We start from the raw sequence: 11,806 nt of genomic DNA, 5'->3' as shown, positions 1-11,806 counted from the left end.
GGGGGGGCTTATGCAGCAAAGCGGTCCACAAGGTGACCCCGGAGAACGGGGCTGTGGTCGGGAGATACGGAGATCAGCGCCGTCGTCAATGTCCAGCCGAGCTGCCTTTAACTTTCCACATATCCAACGATTCCTGAAGAAGCTCCGCCGCTTTCCTTGTTGTTGGAAAGACCAAAATAAGAATAAAACCCTTCGATCCGACCGCCGGTTTGCTTTTCTGTCAAATGTACAACAATAATAACGACACAACAATATGTGCCGGAACGTAAACAATGCTTTTGGACACCACCTCACTGTAATAAAACGCCGCCGTCGCCATCGGTGAGCCCGCTGCTGAAAATAGCAACGCTCCGGCAAACTTCCAGCAGTCCTCAACTTTTTATTCCGACACCTTTGAGAGATCGTTCCTTGTTTTTCCGCTCCCATAAGATGCCTCCTGGAATCACGTCGGCGTTCAAAGCAACTGTGAAGCTGCCCTATTTCAGTGACAAGGCAGACGAGGGGAGCAGCATCCTCCTAAAAACGAGTGATACAAACAGCACAGATGCTATTTGGAGAGTCTCTCGACACGCTTTGTGTCTGCAGCTTCCCCTTCAGAACCTGGAGGCTAATGTCGGTCCGTCTTTACCGAAACCGGCGCCGAGGGAAGCCCAGAAGGGCCAAAACCAGCCAAGCCGACTGTGAAGCTGAGCTAGTTTAGCTTAAACAAAGATGGTTAGCCTAGCTTAGCATAGCTTAGCACAAAGGCCACGTCATCATCTATAGACACTTTTTTGTCTTTTAGCTTTTATCATTTGACCAGTTTGAAGGAATTTTTTTACTTTTCATTAAAAAGTGAAATTGCATTTTTACGATTAAATGAAGGCAATAAATGCAATAATTGGGAGCGCAGCTGCAGCGGGTTTGATATTTCCTCCCGAGCTGAATGCGTGGGCAGGCGAGCATTCCCGTCGGAACCTGATTAAATGAACTTGCCTTTCATGCTTCTGACATTGCAGCGAGACTTTGGCTCTGTTTGTTGAGGAATCAGAAACCGATCATGAGTAAATGTCAGTCTGTACATGATGTCGTACAAATCGTCTCTAACGGCGCAAAATAAAATCATTCCACGCCGTGAACCTTTTAATCATCGCCTCGCCGTTTTCCAGCTGCTGAGAAGGTGCCGATTAGACGCCTCTACAGCCGATCCGAGATCCGTCAGCGTGTGCCGATTCTGCAAGGTTCTCTTTCTGACCCGTTCTTCAGAATCCTCCAAGGCGTCAGGAGGTCGGGGTGGAGGAACAGTTTCCTAAATCCAAACAACACAGCAAATATTTAACCGCAAGTACATTTAATTAGGCCTTTAATGCATGGGTGGGGCAACAAAGGGAATGGGCGTGGCTTAATTCATGTTCAATTAAGACTCCTGGATTCCTGGAGGCCCGCCTCATCGCTCGGATCATCAGCCAGCCGTCCTTCCCTGAGCGGCGGCAGCCTCTCCTGTCAGTCGGCGCCGTGGGAAGAAACGCCCGTTCAGACTCCAGCATCTTCCAGACTGGACCTGCAGACCATTATTGGACTCCATGAATAATTGAAGCGTTGTTTTGGCGTGCACGGCGTTTTGTTTGAATGCATTGATGTTGCTAATGAGACAGAAATGTTCCCGCTCACCGAGCGACTCCTTCAAAGCGAACGCAGCATCTTTATGATCTCCTGAGTGATTGCTGTACGTCGAGGCGGCTCCATCTTTTGTTCTGCGCTGCGCCGACCAGATAACACTATTTTGGTGCGTAAATGTCAATTACAGGAGTGTTTTTGGATTCATTCGCGCTCAAAGAGGCGTTTCATGTCGTCTTACGGTTGAAGGGATGACAGACGTAACGCTCACATCGTAAAGACGCCGTGCGGATTGATGCCGGCTGACGAATGCTGTGTGTTTTGCATCTGTCATTGTTTATTTAAACATCTTCATGATAGCTTTGGAAAAAAGAAGAAAGCCTAACAAAGCTGTGGAGCTACTGTTTAAACGTCTAAAAATTAATATTTGATTCCACTTTAGGGATGAATTCTCGTGTGTGAGCTGAAGCACGAATCGCACGACTCCGCTGGAAGCATTTGCTTTGTTTTGTTTTTTGCTAATAAATATCACATTTAGCGTGATTGTGCAATTATAGCCACAAATCAAATAAGAGCAGATCCCTGAAAAACACTTCCTCTGCGTTCCCGACAGTTTCCATCGGGGGGGCCGATGCTGCAACACAGAAATTACGTTAATAAAACTGCTTCTTTAAGGCCGTGCTTGTTTTCTAAGCCTTGCCTTTTATATCAAATAAAGTGTGAAATATCTAATTGAACGCTGAAACTCTCCACAGAGCTGTTTCGGCGAAGCGCACCAAATTAAAATTTCCCTCGCTTTTGGACACTAATTATTCGCCGAGGGCTTCTCTCTGCACCTGCAGTTTAAAATCCCGCTCAAGCAGATGAAACCTGGACGCAGCGTTGAAATGAGCACCTGTAGTCTCAGGCAGACAACAGAGCTGTCATGTGACTTTCAGAACCTTTAAACGCTCTCTAAGAGACACTCTCTTAGATTCTGCCAACGCAAGTCGCTGCAGGAAGCGATTCCTGCCTCTGCGCTAAAGTAACGCCGTTAGCGGGCTGCAGGCCACTCGCGCCGTCGCATCGGGATTTTCCCGGGAGTATTCCTCGTCTTCTGTCAGACATCTTTGGGAGACTTCGTGCCACAGGAAATGTGAATAATCGCTAATTAGAGGCGTGATTCTTTCAGCTTGCTGCCCGGCAACTTCTATTTTATGTCACGCCACATGTAGCGTGTTTAACTGGAGCTGCGGCTCACGAGGTTAATCTAGGAACGTTCCCACCTTAGTGTGACACGAGTACACATGAAGCTGGAATAAAAGGCAAATATAGACTATTGTCACGCTTTTCATTTCCCTGGGCAGAAGCAGCGGAACGACGCGGCAGCTGCTCGGTGTCTGTTTTGTGTGGATGGAAATACAGATGTCACATTTAAAGAAATGTTGACGGAAGCCTTAAAAATGAAACCTGCAGTCGCGAGGATGAGATCCAATCCCACCGGCCTTCCGTGCATGGCAGGGAGGAATGTCGGCTGCTCGTCTAAACGGTGCTTTGGGTTCATCGGGATAATCAATGGAAAAGCAGATTCTGATTTTAATTAATAAAAATTGGGACAAAAATCTCAATATTTGGAAGTAAAAAGTTTTGGAAACTCCAAAAGACCGGTGTGGAACATGTCACAGGTAAAGAGCCGACATGGGAGGCAGGTGATGATGTCATGAATGAATAATCCAAAAAACGGCGAACTTCACCGTGGATCAAATTTCACTTCAAATGTCTCACAGAGACAGAAACGCTTCTCATTTGTTGTTTGATAAACGTCTCAATAGAACCATAAACACAATTAAATCTTCCTCAGTCCAGACCGGGACACGAACCCATGCCCCCCCCCCCCCCCCGCTTTGACTTTATTTCAAAGAGCCGACCCTCCGAGATCTTTAATAATGAATGACCTCTCACTAGTTCAAAGGAGCTTTTCACGGTTAATCTCCCGTCAGGAAGACGCCGCCGTGTCAAACGTCTACATTTTTCATGAACTTTGATTAATTTGGTTGAATAATTCAGGAATCGCGTTGCAGTTGTCGGTTTTAGACACGTACGACCGGCTGCAACCTTCGCCCCAAACCCAAGCGTAGGCCCAACTGAAACCCTGTTTCATGTTTTGCTTTGTGTTTCTGTTCTTTGACGTCGTCGCTTTCATTTCCAGCGTGGGCGTGGCTGCGAGGAGGCGGGCGGAACACAACGAGGCACACCTGTCGCTCATTCTCCTTCATCACCCTCCTCCTACTTAGGCCCTGCCCTGCTGCCGTTCCCGCGTTTGCTGTCCTCTCTGCTTCTTGTCGCTCCCTCGCCGTCGACTCGCCGACAGCCAGTCATATCACGTATTTGTACTTAGCCCTGAGTTTATCGTTTAAATTATATTTTAGGATTGTTGCAGATGATTCCGCCTGATAAACAGAATCATTTTCAGCCTCAATTTCTCCGACGTTGAAATTCGTTCATCATTCAAGTTATCGCACGTTAAACTGGATGGTGCAATTAGCAAATTTAAAAAAAGAAATTGCTAAAAAAATATTTGCAATGATTAGCGTTTCTCCTGCTGGTGTCAAATAAAGATATTTAATGCTGATCCCTATTAGTTACAAACATTTCATTCACCCTCCCGTCACAAATCATTTTCACATTTATTTCTAAAATGCATTTGAGCTTCAAAGACAATAATTACCCCGAGCCTTGAATGCATGAAAACAGACATCTACTCTTTTTTATTTATTTTTGCTTTCAGCCAAACTCATTATAACAAAATAAATAAAAATAGCGTGCGAGATGTGTGTGAGTGATATCTGCTGCCTCGAAGACGTTTCAAATGGGGCTGAAATCATCTCATTAAAAAGCAGATCTACAAAATGAAACCGTGGGGGAGGGGGGCGAGGGCAGCCTCGGGTTGAACTTTTACCTCGGCTCATCTCCGCGTGTCCCCGAGCGGTTCAAGGAGACGGTCCAGATTCGTATTTGCTCACGTGGGAGCGATTCCCCGAACATACGCTGCCCTCGTTTCTTCTATTCCTTTTCTCAGCTGATAAAAAAAAAAGCAGCTTTCTCATTTGTTGCTCATGAGAACCAATTTTCACAGGCAATTTGATTAGCAGTGAATCCATTCTTACTTTTCAGAGGTCATTCATTTGAAAATTCCCAAGCAATTGTGTTTTTAAACGGTTAATTTGTCCTGCGCAATAATCGATTGAATTCATTTACCAGTGGGCTGATCGTGTTTTTATTGTTATTGTCATTGCATTAGAGGCGTCATTGAATAGATACCGATTTTTATTATGCACCAACCAATCAGAAATATTGAAGGAAGTGAAGAGAGGCTTCAAATAAAGGTCTTAAATGGTGCCTTTATGAAGACAGAAAAAGAGAAGGACTCGTTTAAGGCGTGTTCTCGAACATCCCGAAGGTGCTCAGCAAATCAGAAATCTAGGGAGTTCCGGTGCCTCGACCTCTGAGGAGTGGATAATCCATACTTCCTGCTTTGGTTCCATTAGGGATGAACTCGTCTTTGGTTGTTTGGCAAATCAAATCAAACCCTGACTGGAGGTTTCCCGTAGCCATCAGAGAAACATCAACCAGTCCCCCACCAGCTATGACATTCCCTACAAAAATCAACCCAGACTACTGAGCGTGCCGTTCAGGGAAATAGTTCCTCCGACTTCAGAGGTGTCCAACAGAGTGATGAGGCAAGAGGAGAGGATGTGTCAGAAGGGGTACTAGAAAAGATGGAGGTGGGAGAGAGTCGGAGGTTGCTAAGGTGACCTCTTTTACTTTAGAGTCCCTCAGGGACCAGCTGAAGGGGGGGGGTATTCACAGCTTGGTCTCCCGGAGAAGGCGTGACATGTCCTGTCTGTGGGTTAGATGGAGGCTGCGTGGAAGAATAAACAGCAATAAAACATCCGGGCTACGCAGAGGACAGAGCGACACTCTGCTTACTTTGCATTTATAGAGACGCCTTTTCAGTAATTGTCTTTCGATTTGTTCCGCGTGTCTGTTATTATTCTTGTTTAGTACAGCGTTGACGCCGGCGTGAAGGAAAATGAAGTCTCCTCGAGCCTGACTGTCGCTAATAAAGTTCCTCCTTAACGGTACCGAGTGCGTTTGGGCCCGGACTCATTCAGCCAGCTCGTGAATTTGAGAGCTTATCATGCACAGTTTGCCAAACGTTTGACAATGGAAGAGGCTGTGCCCCCCCCCCCCCAAAAAAAAACGTATATTCAGGACAAAATGTCAAATATGTCCTGTCATGGATGCTGATGCTGGGACATATCAAGGAGGGGGAGGCAGAGTAAGACTTCGACTTCCAAACACCTGCTATGTTTAATAATTGTCGGTGATGGCTCCTTGTCAATTCAGAGCATCCTTCTCGTCATCATCACGAAACAGGCAGCGAATCATTTTGCAGGCTGGAGGGAAGGTGTTGGATTCCAGCAGCATCAAGGTGTTTCGCTGAGATAGCAGAAACTCTGAACTGTGTCCCGATGGGATCAGTTTCAAGCTGCTGGAATCAGGGATCAGCATCGAGGTGGAAAGAATGTCAGACCTGGCATCTTGAAGCCCCCCCCCCCCCCCCCCCCCCCCCAAAAAAAAAAACAGCTTATAGAGAAATTAAATTAGGCATTGATTGGTCTTCCAAATGAAGAATCTCTTCCCAGAGGGCTGAAACACCCGGAGAAGTGGTGGAGACCCAATGGAGGGGCAAAGACAGGCTTGGAAGGAAACTCAGGAGACCGTTGACCAGATCCAAGAACTCCAAGTGGCCCGGACCAGAGTGATCAGAAGCCGATTCCACACAAGATGTGAAGGGAAACATTCTGAGGTGGACAAATGTTGGTCTGTCGCTTCCAATCAGAAATCCTGAGTGAAGAGGAAGGGCTGGTCTTTGACCGCCTGGACAAGGGTCGGCTATTCCGGCTTCCCTTCCCAAGACTTCCCTTCCTCATCTGACCAAGCATCCGATCACTAGGCAGGGACTCTGTTGGAAGCTGAATGTGTATTTATTAAATTGACGCCTGCCCCCCCGTGGCCACTGAAGTGCCATTCGCTGTTGAACTCCCATGGACTGATGGTGATGGAGCAGCTTAGCCCGGCGCTGTGTCTCTGGGGTTCCCTGCAGTTTAGATGTCATTGCTCCAGCCTCTGAGAGGAGCCTACCCCGGAGAACGTGGAACTGAATCTGGTGAGTCATAGACAGCTCTGGCACGATGATGCACGATCACGGACACGGACCGGAGGAGGAGAGCAACCCGGCAAACCCCTGGATGAGCGATAAGGATGTGAAGGATGCTGAGGGACGCTCTGCAGGAGAAAACCGGATTTCACCGGGGGGGTGATTCATCGACGCCATCAACAAGCATTTGTTTGCTTGCATTATTGGCGAGAATCCACCTGATGCAGGAGCCGAGCTTCGCTTCAGCGGTGAGTCATGAAACATTTTGGCAGGTAATTCTAAAACACCAAAGGGGCCATACATTTTTCATGCGGTTCATTTTTCCTGCATCAGCGCCGCGTCCAAACATTACAAATTACTCGCCCCCCACCCCCCCGCTAAAGTAACTGTTACACGCCTTACTTTGTACATCAAAGTAAGGTGGATAAATACGTGCCTGGTCTTCTTATGAGGTAGTACATATTCCATTACGTACAAACCATAATAATAGTGTACCAGCAAACGATTACTGTAGGAATAAGTGTAGTTCAACTCTCTTTGCTTTCAGGGTAAAGCTTTTTATTATTAATAGCTCACAGCGAGGATTTCCACAGAGGAGGAGTGTCAAATCGCAGGCGTGTGCGAACGGTGTCAGGAGTGTGACGACGCCTGATGGCGTGTTCACGCAAGTCAAAAATAAAGGTGTTCTGCCTGGTCGTCGCTGGAAACCCCTCAGCAAAGCCATCTGAATACCCGAACAGGAAGTGGAAAAGGAAAAACGCGTCAGATAAATGACAAAAGGATCTGAAATCTTAAAGATTAAGTGTGTTAATGCACCGGACTGCGGCCATCGCCTTTGAAGATAGTCCTCTTTGTGCGCAGGATTACGGGGACTGTTGGGTTCAATCCCGCTACACCAGGACAACGAGAGAGCTCCAATCTCCCGACTGCACGCCGTCCATCTTTCACCATAAAGGTCAAATAGTATTTTTCATCTTAATACTCGCAGTATTAAGGCGGAATCATGCAGATCTCAATCTGCAGTACCTCTCACCTCGGAGCCGGCTAATCCCTGGAATGCCTGGCAGACATGAATTTGTGTTTGATGTCTGTGTTTGTACGTTCTATTATTTAATATCAGGCAAAATGAGGTCATCAAGTCAGAATAAGTTTTATGATAAAAGAAAGATGGCGGCGTTTGTCGGTCGGTGAAGAAATGCAGCTCATTGGAGAATCGGCGCTCTCACCTCATGCGTTAAATGGATTCTGTTTTCTAAACAGTAAATTGTTAAATCCCCTAAGAGTGGCCACGATTTAAATCTGTTTACGACAAAGAGCCGCAGCTCAAACGATGAAGACATAATTACTGTGATCAAGCCGCCGCCGACGACAGATGTCACTTCTCCACCGACGACACGAGCCGTCAAGCGCGTGAAAGCGGAGCTGTCATCCGTTTGTACGGGCGGCACAAAGGTAGCCATTAGCGACGCCGCGCAACGCGGTTGCTATTCAGCTCCGCTTCGTCGTGTTTTTAATCGCTCTTACGCACAAGAAACACGGACGTGCTCGCCGCTTACGATGCAGGTTAGCATGACATGTAGCACGGACGCGAAGGTTCAAGGTTTTATGTAGCACCTCTGACTGATTAATGAAAACACAGCAGAAAAACGGGTTCTGTTCCAATCGCTCCTATAGATTTCACACGTTTGTATCTCGGCAGGTTTGCAAGCTTAGTTACTTGGAAGTAATGAGTTACTTTACTGTATCTCTACAGCGATGTGTGTCAAGCACGCTTCTTCATCACGGCGTGGAGGCGGGGCCATGTCTGTTTCATGGCGGCTAATCGAAGCGTATAAGCTAAACTTCATTGCGGGTTGTTAGAAATGCAACGGGTCGACGGCGTTGACGAAGGCTCTCCTCCAGAGCATCGATCCGTCTGATTCGTGCGTTCACCCGCGGCGGTTGAAATAGCCTTCGTGTTAAAGTTTCCTGCTTTAATCGTGAGAAAACAGGACCGTTAAATAACCAAACACGTCTACATTTACGTCACGTCAGTAGAGACTTAATGCCTGCAGCTTTCTGGAGTCTAATGTCGTCTGCACTCCGACTGATTGACGTCGGGTAGGAGTCGCTAATGGACGGCGAACAACCAAATAGCCGCTGGAGCTCCTGCTGGGACACTTCACAGCTAGATTTTACTGACGAGTCATTTGTTAAAAAAGAATAAATCCGGTTTGTCAAACTGTCAAACTTTGCTGCGATGAAATTAACACTTTTAAATAACCGGGATTTGTGTTTCCTGATTCCGAGCAGAGCAGGAAGGAGAGGTTATAAAACGCGATCTTGCTTGGCTGCATTGTGAACCGGCTTCACCTGCGGGAAACAGACGCGGGACCGCCACTGTCCCGTTGAAGCACATGGAGGGATGGCGTTCGGTGTTTCATGCGTCCGTTTCCTCTTTATCGCCCGTTCGCCGCCGGCAGCGGTGAAATCCACCACCTTCCAACCCGCTTACCTTTGAGCATCCAAAAATAAAATCTACGTAGCACAACCAGAACAACAAATAAGAGGATTGAAAAGGCGTCTTTTATTATTTCACTTTAATGACTTCTATTAATTTGCTTTTTTTTACTGTGTCATGCTTCGAGCTCCGTTTCTTTTCAGAGGTAAAACACTTGAAACGCCAGACAGATAAATAAAACCACACTGGTCTCCTCATCTCACCTTTTCACTCGCTTTATCTTTTTTCCAGTAATGGAATGACATTTTCTACAACGTGCTTTCAGAGGGGGGGGAGATTTCATAGACCAACTAAAACCCAGCAATCGTGCCGGTGGATTATTATTCCGCTTGAGTGTTTGTCAGCTCCGATTTGTTCCCATTCAACGCGGTTTTAGGGATCACAGTTCTCCCGGAGAACAGTGAGAACTTGGCAAAAATAAAGGCGTCAGACTTTATACGAGTTTTGAATTTCTGACACGCGCTTTTGAAAGCTGGATGGATTTAAGAAGTTGCTCCGCGTCTTAAGTTTTTTTTTGTTGTAATGCCTTCAAAGGGAAAACACAATGCCTTTATTTCAGCAGCTGACTTCTTCACCTCGCTCTTTTCAACCCTGTCGCCGGCGTAAAAAACCGCAGATAGCGTTTGAGCTGGAATGAATGCGTCGCGACCGTGAGGGTGCATCGTTCACTTTTAAATGGGGTTGATGGGCGCTGAGGAAAAGAAACACAATTAAACCCTTTTTAATCTCGCTGTTGCTTCCTGTTTGCTTCATTTCTCAATCACTGTTTAACAACCAGTTGAGATATTCTGCGCGACGGAGACAACGAGCTCCATTCTCATGGTTAGTTAGTGCTGCCGCTGCGTTATTAAAGAGGATAACCAAGGTTAGGCCTCGAACACATGCACACCAACATCAGCACAATCCTGCAAACCGGAGCTGTCAGCTTAGAGAGAGAGCTCGGCGGCGGCGGCGGCTTTATTTCCATACGCATTAACGCTCTCGGAAAATATCCTCAAATGCAGAATAATGCAAAGTGACTGGTATTAATTAAAGCTTCCATACGTATCAGCACTATGATCCCCAACCTCAGCAGTACAAGGGTTCGCCAGGAACACAAAGACTGACGGCGCAGAAGCACTTCCTGGACTCAGAATGAGTTTGATGTGCGTTTCTGGGTGGAAAGGAGTGGCATCGTTAAATGTCTACACGCTGAATGAACCCACGTCTTGGCTCCTCCCCTCGAGGATGTAACAGGCAGGTGTGAGTCGAATCCATTCACTTGTTCCAAATGGTCAGATTTAAGTCCCGATGGATGGAAGCGACTTCCTGTTTCGCCGCCATCCTGCTACAAGCGCTCGGAAGCATCGGTTCACCTCGGCAGGCGCCCCATGTGGCCGTTTTCCTGCTGGGAAAGGCGCTGTAAAGTAGCACGGAGCGTTCCCGGTGATGTGTGTTATCGTTTCAGTTCCCACAACAAAGGAAGACTTTATTTAAAAGGCGCTTCGACAGCTCGTCTTTGTTGAATCGTGACAGCGAGGCTCGCGCAGACCCGTCGGACTCAGAAACAACCCGGTTGACAACACAAACAATCGCGCCGTAATTTGAAAAGTCCTGTAAAATGTGATGTTTACCGCAGCAGTCTCCGATTTATTCCTGAATCCCCTGTAAGAGTGAAGACGGGCACGGGGGGGGGGGGTTGAACGCAATCCAACACAAACGGCATCAATGCCGGGGTTTGGCTTGTGGGACGCGCCCCCCTGAGCTCCTGCATGGATCGAGCCAGCTCTTTCAGGTTTATGCAAAGGATGGAGAGCCCCTCGTTTCCACCCACCTCTCCTCCCCGTTAGCCGTGATGTCTCTGTTCGGCGGGGGTAAGGCATCAGTCACATGGGGCCCTACCCCAGGCTAAAACATCGGGCAATACGGGGGGGGGGGGGGGGGGGTTGTCGATTTACCTCATAAAGGTTCTTCCTGGACTAGTTTCATTCTAATCATACATCCAGTATCTCTTTCTAATGTGACTGCATCGCCAGATACAGATTACAGGAATTAAAAAGCACGTTAAGGATGTCAAACAAGGTCAACTTCTGTCCCCGCCGCCGCCGCCGAGACTTACGGATCGCTGAATAGCCATTCGGACCCATCACCGTGCATTTACCGACACTCAACCTTGAGGTACGCCTGATGGATGCAATAGCAGAATCGCTCCACATCCATTGATAAAGACATTGACGGCTTTACGTTTCATCAAGACCTGCAGATTGTGACAAGAAACGTCCGACGCACCCGTTCGCTCACGGGGGGGGGGGGACTCTTCATAATAAATACGGTACCGAAACCTCGCCGTGATTTGTAGTTCTTAAGCCGTGATTCTTGGAGCTGTAGCCAAATCCAGAACGGGACATTCCTCTCCTATCAGAGGTTACGGAACAGAAATCAGCATGTAGACTAAAAACATGGAAAATAAATGGTAGCCACTGAATTTATTTTGATGGAACATGACTAAATCCAGCCAATCCATCCGA

The sequence above is a fragment of the Brachionichthys hirsutus genome, chromosome 14 (assembly GCF_040956055.1).
Source record: "Brachionichthys hirsutus isolate HB-005 chromosome 14, CSIRO-AGI_Bhir_v1, whole genome shotgun sequence".
Taxonomy (NCBI): domain Eukaryota; kingdom Metazoa; phylum Chordata; class Actinopteri; order Lophiiformes; family Brachionichthyidae; genus Brachionichthys; species Brachionichthys hirsutus.
The sequence above is the reverse complement of the archived record's forward strand: the minus strand, read 5'-3'. Positions refer to the sequence as shown.